The 9,813-nt window shown below is 33.9% G+C and overlaps 1 long non-coding RNA gene across 1 annotated transcript; it reads left to right on the top strand.

Moving 5' to 3' along the window:
• Positions 1-3,995: 3,995 nt before the first annotated feature.
• Positions 3,996-4,685, top strand: LOC148782319 (uncharacterized). Its single transcript, XR_016053177.1, has 3 exons — positions 3,996-4,073; positions 4,200-4,304; positions 4,595-4,685. It is a non-coding gene; the product is annotated as an uncharacterized LOC148782319 (long non-coding RNA).
• The last annotated feature ends 5,128 nt before the right edge of the window (positions 4,686-9,813 follow it).

The raw sequence follows: 9,813 nt of genomic DNA, 5'->3' as shown, positions 1-9,813 counted from the left end.
TCCGTAGATTTCCCTTGCAAGTGGATGCCAGCTTGGCGATTCTGGCAATCATAAGACCTATGTCCCGGCTCACCACGCTTGAACCATGTTCCTGATTTACCGTTGTTTGGGACTGTTGTACTAGTCCTGCATTGGTCGGTTTGGTCCTTAAATCGAGCCTCTTCCACACCATGGGACTGGTTACACCTTGACCTCAATACCTCTTTGGACTTTGTTGTGGCTAGTTGCTTATTTACAAGCACTTGGGACCAGATCAGTTATCTTGGTCTCAGTCTTCAAAGCGAGTTAATAAGCTTGATCCAAAATAAAAATCTAATGCAGGGACAGCTCATCTTATATTGCAACACGTAGCCCACTGGTATATCTTGCAATCAGCTTGTTAGCCGTCTCTCGAATATCATTCCGATTCAATAACTGATAGAAGGCTTCCATATAATCCTGTATTGCACCATGTTTCCGCCGTAATCGATGGAGTGTTGGTAAAGATCTTGCATAAAATTTGTGGAAGAAATTTTCCTTTCAAATGCCTTTTCATCGTCTCCCTACTTCAGAGCCTTTTACTTTCCTTTTCTTGTGTGATCAACTTGTATTTGATGGCATGACGACAAAGCATGACCTTTGAACCTAGTACCAATAAATCATATTGTAATCGATGGAGTGTTAGTAAAGATCTTGCATAAAATTGTGGAAGAAATTTTCTCTTCAAATGCCTTTTCAACTTCTCCCTACTTCAGAGCCCTTTACTTTTCTTTTCTTGTGTGATTAACTTATATTTGATGCCATCACAACAAAGCATGACCTTTTAACCTAGTACCAATAATCTTTTTATGCTCTGCCATATCATTCTATTGGAAAATTTTTTTTTGACACTTTCAAGCCAGTCATTTGACCGTAATCTCCAGCTAAAATCAGGAACATCAACCCTAATACTTTGTTCAGAGCCTTCAAGTGTTTGAATCTACCGATCCTCAAATGGTATAGGGTGTCTTGCCAGTAACCTATATGATCCCAGACTATCTCTATCTAAAGCATCCTCTGAATTCAGATTTGGTCTACATCTTAAACATTGGGGACGCAAGTGATCACCTTTGCTCGCCCCTTTGTTGGCACAATTTTGGGTGATGTCTCTGAACTGGCGCACCTCGGAAACCACTGTGTCAAATCTCTGAAGAATAGCCTCCAAAGCTGCCATCATGGGTCTAACTCCAGTGTCTCGACCGCGACATCCTCTCACATGGTCACTTCCTCGCAACTCTTTTGCAGCCATCCTCGTGTTTCCAAAGAAATTGAATGCCATGGTGATGGAGGGAAAAAATGTTCTTATTCTTTAATTTTGTTCAACTTTAAAGGATGTATGTTATAGTTTGTTTTTAGGGCTTATTTCTAGGGTTTTTAGTTGTTTTTAGGGATTCTAGGGTTTTTATAGTTTGTTTATTTATTTCATTAGTACTATTCACAAGTACTATTCATAGGTACTATTCACAGGAATAAAACTGTCATTATGAAATTTATACTTCAGTTAGGACCTTTTGATCAATAGCTAATTGTATGGATAAATATTGTCCAAAATAATAATTTTTCAATATAAATAAGGGCATGAATGGGTCGGAGAGTCATGTTTATCTAAAATTGCTGGTGTCAGGGTACTTCTTGCTGATTTTTCTGTGTTTCTTCGAGTTTTTCTGCATCAAGTATCAAAGCCCATGATCTTCATAGAAGTTATTATAGTAAGTATGGAAGTTACGGTAGCAATACACATATGGAGTTACTGTAGAACCACTTTCTTTGGTGCCCTAGGTCAACAACAAAGAGGGAAAGTTATAGTGGGGTCTAGGGTTTGTTGATTTTGGCTAAGGTTTTCCCAAAACAACGTAGATCTTGCGGATTTCAGTAATTTTCGTTGATTATTTGCCTAGGATTTGTGATTTTGGCAAACCCATGGCCGTAACAAGGGGTCTTAAAATGTGGATTTTCGTAGATCCACTCTGTGATCCCATAGATGACAGAATTGAGGAACTTGAGAGGTAAGTACAGCAGCTAGTGTGGTAGTTCGCAAGCCTCAATAAGGGGCAAAACGATGATCTTTTAGCCCAAGAGGATCTTGAGTACAATCCTTTTCACTTTTGCTCTCCGCGTGTGGAGTCGAGTGATGAGGACAACGACTAGACACCTAGACGGTTCATCACTCTAGGATTTTCAATTTAAAGGATGATATTTTTTTTTGACACAGATTGCATAAAAAATCAGTAAGTTGTAGACTGGGATTCACCACCAATCTTCGATATATACTCAGATGAACAACAAGATCGTTTAGGAGATCCGATCTATGATAAGGATCATGATGATGGTGAAGATATTTTGGAAGAGTGTGAAGTTGTTGGTTTAATCGCTGATATCAAAGATGCACTCGTGGTATGTCCTAGAGCTGAGCCTGAGCAAATTCAGCAGGGTTACGTGGCTGAAGTGAGGAAATTTCAACAAGTTTATGTGATTAAAAATATTCTATCGACATACAGTGACCTTTCCTCGAGGGTTTCTTTGTTTCAATGCATAATCTTCGTGTTTTTATCAGTGTTGTAACCCGTAAGTCCCAGGTTCATGTTTACAAAATTCGAGTTGAAGAATGTTGTTGAGTTAACGTCAATTTCATTTTGGCGCACTTCAAAACTTGAGGATGCATTTTCTCCAACCAAAGGAGACTGATAGAGGAGGGAAAAAATATTCTTATTCTTTATTTTTTTTCAACTTTAAAGGATGTATATTATAGTTTGCTTTAAGGGGTTATTTTTAGGATTTTTAGTTTTTTTAGAGACTCTAGGTTTTTTATGATTTTTTTAATTATTTCAAGAGATACGTTTATTCATGAATACTGTTCATGGGTACTATTCACAGGTGTAATACTATCGTTATGAAATTTATACTTAAGTTAGGACCTTTTGGTTAAAAGTTAATTGTATGAACAAATATTGTCCAAAACAATAAATTTTCAATATAAATTAGGGCATTGATGGGCTGGAGAGTTATTCATGTATTCCTCTTTAAGAAAAGAAAGATTTTTTTTTGTAAAAGAAGCCTAAGGCTTGAGCCTTAGGTGGGAGAAAGGCTTAGGGTTTCTCCAAAATTACTTGTGTCAAGGTGCTTCTTACTGATTTTTCTATGTTTCTTTGAGTTTTCCTGCATCACATAGTGTGTGGAGAAAATCAATTGGCTTTGAATTGATGGAGCACAAAGTGTGGATGGACATGATCGAAGAGAAACTAGGACTTGAAATTCAATAGATTTAATAAAAGCAAAGCTCAAAAGGCTTCAATGCAAAAAACTCTCTCTACAATGATAACATCAGCAACTACTTGCTAACCTCTTTACAAAGTTTTAAATAGCTACTCTTTTAAACCCTATGTTATAATAAAACACCAAACTACTCTTACTAATTAATAAATTCCAAACAATTCTCAAAAACTCCATAACACCCCTAAACAATATTTAAAATTTCAGAAATACCCCTATGAATTATAATTCATGAACAATACCCTTGAACAATACTCGTGAATGGTAAAAAAATAAAATAAAAAGATCATGTGCTGGAGTTGACATTTGCAGGAGATACATATCTAAAATGATAGAAGTTTTAATGTAGTCTTAATTTCTTTCTCTTGATTGAAGTTGTATGAATGTAGGTGAAGAAGACTTGGTTGTTTTACTGAAATGTTTTTTACCCTACTTCCCTTTCTTGCAGTTGGTGTGCAATGCCCATACAATTTGTGACAGTGAACTGAGACCCTTGGGAACAGGGATATATCCTGTGATTTCTATCATAAAACATAGGTAATGATAACATTTGTTGTTTGACGATTGATCCATATTAGAGGATAATATCTTTCTTTAGCTTTATAACCTCTTTTCGTGATTCTTTTAGTTTTCTTGTTTCATTCAATAAAGCCATTGTTACCTTATTGGATATAGTTTTCTTGGCTGAATTACTTGGAGTTGCAGCTGCACCAAACTCGGTACTTCTATTTGAAGGAAAGTTAGCAGTAATTCGTGCTATGGAAGCTATACCTAAAGGTGCTGAGGTATGAGACTTTACGCATTTACTTTTATATGTTTGCATACCTTTAGTTTAGTGCATTATGTGTTGTATTATTTAACTGCTCTAGTTGCTCTTTGCCTAAATTTTTCATTTATAATTGTCTCATAAGGTCCTGATAAGTTACATTGAAATTGCTGGAAGCACTGAGACTCGGAGGAAGGCTCGCAAAGAGCAATACCTCTTCAATTGCACGTGTTTACGTTGCATTAAAGTGGTATAATTTTACCGTTCTTGTTGCTTGCACACTTTTATGGAAGTATACCATGATAAATGCAGCATGCAAGCGATACGCTGTATGTTACCTACACTATCCATTGTCAAGATCTCTGCTGCTTGAAAGAGTAGAAGTTCATCTCTAATATTTGTTGTTTACAATGGATGGTTGTCAAGATGCTGAATGTAACCTCAACCATCCATTGTCAAGATGAACTGTACAATGCGCTGTCCTGACAATTTTTCTGATTCATGGATGGATGCAAATGATTTGTGGCTTCAATATTGAAGGGCTCTGATGATGACTTGAGAGAGAGTGCCCTTTTGGAAGGTTTTAGATGCATAAATGACCAGTGTGATGGTTTTCTGCTACCAAATCCTGGTAGGTAATAAAAATGACTTATTAAAATGCTAAGCAGCTTCTTTAAATATGGCTAAGCTTTTTTTCCCATGGTTGACATCTAGAACTTTTTACTTGTCAACGTTGTGGACTTCTTAGGCATGCGTGCAAGACAAGAAAGAGGAAAGAAGAAGTGGGAGAGAAACTAGATTATGCTTCTAAATTCGTCTCCTCTGGAAGTATCCTTTTTGAAAGTTAATAGATTTATTAATCTCATTAATATAAGATACTACTATAACTTCCCATATTCTTTTTACGATGAACTATCTGTTGCGATCTTCCAATTGATAAAATTGTTTGTTATTGTATTTGATAAGTATATCCTCCTGCTATATATATATACACACACATGCACACACATACAGTGTTTCACTCGATAAAAGTCATTGTGTCAGGAACTTTGAGTGATGAGACAGGGGAGAGTTATGCAAACCAGTTATTAGGTTCAAGAGACAGGGGACATGCTTAGAGAGGGAGGGATCACCTATACAAACCAAGTAGGCGGGTTGGCATTTTATTAAGCTGGGATAGGGCAGGCATTTTATTAGGTTGGCATTTTATTAAGCTGGGATATGGCAAAGAGACGCATGCGATAGATTTCTAAAGATTACTTGGCAACATTTTATTAAGCTGGGATAAGGCAGAGAGACGCATGTTAAAGATTTCTAAAGATTACCGGGCAGAGAGACGCATACTAAAGATTTCTAAAGATAGATTACCCATCAAGTGACGTAAAAGATTTTTCACCTTTCACAGCACGTAATGTATTTCATGATTTTTGGGGAAATCTCGAGTAATCTATTTCCATTTCCTTATTATAAAGTGTACCCAAAAGGTGGAAATGTCATATTTCTTCGTAATCAATTGTCATGGAATAGATTTCCAGTTACCCAAACGACCCCTTAAATGTAAAACCAAGTTTTGGCAATTTTTTGTTAAACCAGTTAAGCCATTCATTTCATATGGTATGTGTCTGATTGACATTTATGACTAGGAGTGATTTTGATTTGGATTTCCTTGTATCAATGGAAAATAGACGGGGGTGGCTTCATGAAAAAGTTTTACTATAATACAAGGAAAGAATCCTCAAAAACTAAGGGCCATTTGTTCGACCCCAATTTTTTAAGGGTGCGATTTGTATATAGCTTAGGCTCTAAACAATCAAATTAGAGCCAACCTTCAAATAGAGTTGAGAAATGTGGTTTCAATACTAAAATTATTTGTGATAGCCTTAAAATATATCTTCATATTTATTTATAAAGTTTAAAGCTTCAAAAATAGTGTAGATCGACATATCTATGAAAACTTAAAAATCTTGAAAAGTGACGGTCCAAAAATGCATTACAAAATACACTATTTCCAAAACTTGAAATCCATTTTTTTCTCATGTCCATGCATATTCATGTTGAGATGATCAATTTGAGAATATTTGGGCACCAAAACAACCTCTTCTAGTGAAATTTTGGAGCTAGGCTCAAATTTGATTGTTTAGAGCCTCGGCTCTATATAAAATTTTTCCTTTAGTATACACTCTTTTTATTCTAATGACCGACTATAGAAAAGAAAAATTCTAAAACACACCTAAAAAGTGCTTTTTGAGCTCAATTAATATACACCATCCATTTTAGAGAAATGCTTAGATTTAGGATATGCAATGATTTTTTCCTTTTAGATTGCTTTATTATCACTAGATCAACAATATTAAAGAAGAAAAAAGTGATTTTGAATTTGAATTTGTAGGTCTAGATCATGAAATTAACAAATGCACAGTGGATGAGAAGGAACTCATTTTTCTAGGGTGTAAATTGATCTTTTTAATTTTGGTATTGATTATTGGATGTGTGAAAATTTAGGGTCATAAAAATACCACTAACATGGTTTTCTAGAAGTATGGTTTAATTATATTATAATAACACAGTGACATGAAATTATTATTAGAAGCGTTACACACACACATACACACACACACACACACATCATTTGTCTTTAGGATAAGGTGGTCACAATAATTTTGATCATTGGATGTGAAATTGGGTGGTTGTAATTAATCCATCAAAAAACATTTTCTCAAAGTATGTATTACAACCAAACTATCATATTTCACATCGGATGGTTATAACTTATGAGTAATTGTGACCTCCTTAGAGGTGATATTAAGGTTATAAGCTATTAGATTTCATTAGAGCTACTATTATGTGGCAGATTTAGTTACAACGTAATGAAATATCTTTTGATGGGGCTTCTTTAAGTATTGATGGTGTTAAAGATCGTATCATAAAATCTATATGGGACTGGTTGTCTTTCACACCAAAAGGTCGGGGTGTTCTTCAGACTGACATTTTTTGTCAATTTGAAAAACATAGTTTTCTCGTTCTCCTCTGTGGGCCATCCTCATTGGACTTAGAAGTTACATTTGGAAAGTTGTCTCAAACTCAATTTTGATTGTAGCTCTTTAGGTAATTCAGACCCTATTGGTAATGGTGATCTTCTTCATAATCACGAGGGTTAGTTTTATTCTCTTTGGCCGGTCCTTGTGGCTCCACCACAGCTAATCAAGCTGAAATGAGCTCCCTATTACAAGGACTGAAAATTATTGTTGATAGGGGCTTCTCTGGAGACATTTTTATTGAAAGAGATTCTTCAAATTTTGTTAAAAGGTATAGGTAGGAGCAGAGGATCTCTTGGTCCTTACATGACCTCTGAGTCAAAATCCTGGTCTTTTTGCCATACCTATCGTGAGGCTAATGATGTAGCAAATGGTCTTGCTATGCTTGGAGTTCATCTACCTTCTATGCTTATCTCTTCTGATTTGATACCTTCATTGTAATATCATGATTTTTAAGCATCTATTTAAGATGAGCTCATAACATTCATCAAAAAAATAAAATAATTGTGACCTCCTTGTATTAAAGATAAATGGCCTCATCGTATACAATCCATGAGTGAAGTTCAAAATAGTCATTAGTAAAGTTCTATAGTATTCACTCGTGTTATCATCGTCTTGAACATGTTTGAAAAAAAAATGCTTGAAAGGATATAAAATATCTTTTCTGAAGAGGGTAAAAATACAACAAACAGCAACAATTCAGTTAGATGCATCGTCAAATCAGATCATTTCAAGAGCTTTATATTATTAAGGTCTTCATTTGGTCTCTTAAGACAATTCCTTGTGGTAAGAGAAATACTGTCAAGATGGTTAATGAAGTGTGAGAAATTACATGGGACCTGGGAGTATGCAACAACTATCCCATGCATGTTTGTTTGTATGAGCAAAAAAAAAAAAAAAAAAAAAAAGAAAAAACCCTACGAAATTGTATTATAGAAAAAACCATTTTGAAAGGGTGTGGTTTCTATAGGGTTTCAACCTCAAATAATCCACTTAAGGCGCACCTCCAATTTTATCATAATACGTGATTTTGGTGTAAAAGATTCTTAGGATTATCTCAAAATCTATTTTCATATGTAATCATAAAATTTTAAATTTAAAAAATAGTTAAAATCAAGTAGATCTATAAATATATCAAAATCTTGAAAACGAACGTTTTAAATAATGTGTTACGAGATGCACTATTTCTGGGACTCAAAATCCTTTTTTTTTTAAATTCATTCATCTCGATATCGAGATGATTAATTAGAGATTTTTTTTCAATATTAAAACAAACTTTCCCGACGAATTTCTTAGGTGTATCTTTAATTCTACGTTTTAAAGTTGCTACGTTATATAAAATTTTTCCTTTTAAAAAATAAAGGCGTGTTGGAACCCAAATTTATACAAAAACATATAGATTTCATCCAGATGATCTATACAATATTAAAATAGAGTTTTGATTTCTAATTTATTATATAATATTTTTCTTGTAATTAGGGATGTCCCCTCAACTTATTGGAGGGCACCTAGAACAAATAAAAAATAAAACATTTCTAATAAAACTAAATGACCAAAAGCCCTTGCAACTGTCAAGGGTATTCTTATTTCATTGCTAGTATTGCTTTTTTGCTATTATCATCACGCTCGCCCATATTCAATGTCTGCAGACCCTAAATTATGCTACAAAATAAATTATACAAAATAACAAAAATAAAAAACTATGAGCTATTGGATCAAGGTCTCATGCTCAAAAGCCAACCTGTGATTGTGACTCAAGTCATCCCAATCGTCTACTCAAATTGGATGCCTGAGAGCTGAGGTCCCATATGCTTTATATGAGGGTGACACTATCTATAAAATTTTCTTTAAAAAGAAAGAAAAATTTATGTGCATATCTTATATAATTTACAGTAATTAATCCGTTATTGCTTGCATACCCATTTTCACATTTTTTTCAAAATAACTAAATTGCCCTCATTTCACCTATATAATATCAGGAATTATGCATACTCCTAATTTATTTCTGTTCCAATCAATGAAATCCAACATCTGGAAATTTGAAATTTAGGTTTTTCCTATTTTTGAATATATGAAATATTGGAGGTGGATACCACAACAACTTTCCCAAGTTTACACAATTTACGTTTTTGAATATATGAAATCTTGGAGGTGGATGACACAACATCTTTCCCAATTTTACACAATTTACTTTTTTCCTATTTTCGGATTGAAAATCCAAAGTTTCACGTTTTGAATATATGAAATATTGGAGGTGGATGACACAACAACTTCCCCAATTTTACACAACATTCTCTAGATTTTTTCTTAATTTTTTTTTGATATTCATAATCTGAAAATCTGATATTTAGGTTTTACCTATTTTCAGATATTGAAAATCCAAAACTTTAGATTTTGAATCCAAAATATTGCCAATCGATTTTATGAATTTTTTTTTCTGAATTTTAAAGATAAAGTTTTTTTACATAAATTTTGGATTTTTGGATTCTGATTTCTAAAAGTAAAAATATAACCAGACTTGAAGAATGTTTAATTTTAGATCCCCAAGATCTGAATTATGACTACTTGGTGATTTTAAAGAATTTGTGAAAACCGATGTGAACGTAATAGCAGAATAATTAGTTTTTTTTCTTCCTTATTATATTACACACTTAATTTATCAAATTCAGTTTTAAAAAGATACTCCCAAGGCTTTAATTCGAGAAAATGTGAACGAGAGAGCAT

Source organism: Amborella trichopoda, chromosome 4 (genome assembly GCF_054954075.1).
Source record: "Amborella trichopoda isolate Santa Cruz 75 chromosome 4, AtrichopodaSantaCruz75HAP2 v2.0, whole genome shotgun sequence".
Taxonomy (NCBI): Eukaryota; Viridiplantae; Streptophyta; class Magnoliopsida; order Amborellales; family Amborellaceae; genus Amborella; species Amborella trichopoda.
The sequence above is the reverse complement of the archived record's forward strand: the minus strand, read 5'-3'. Positions and strand labels throughout refer to the sequence as shown.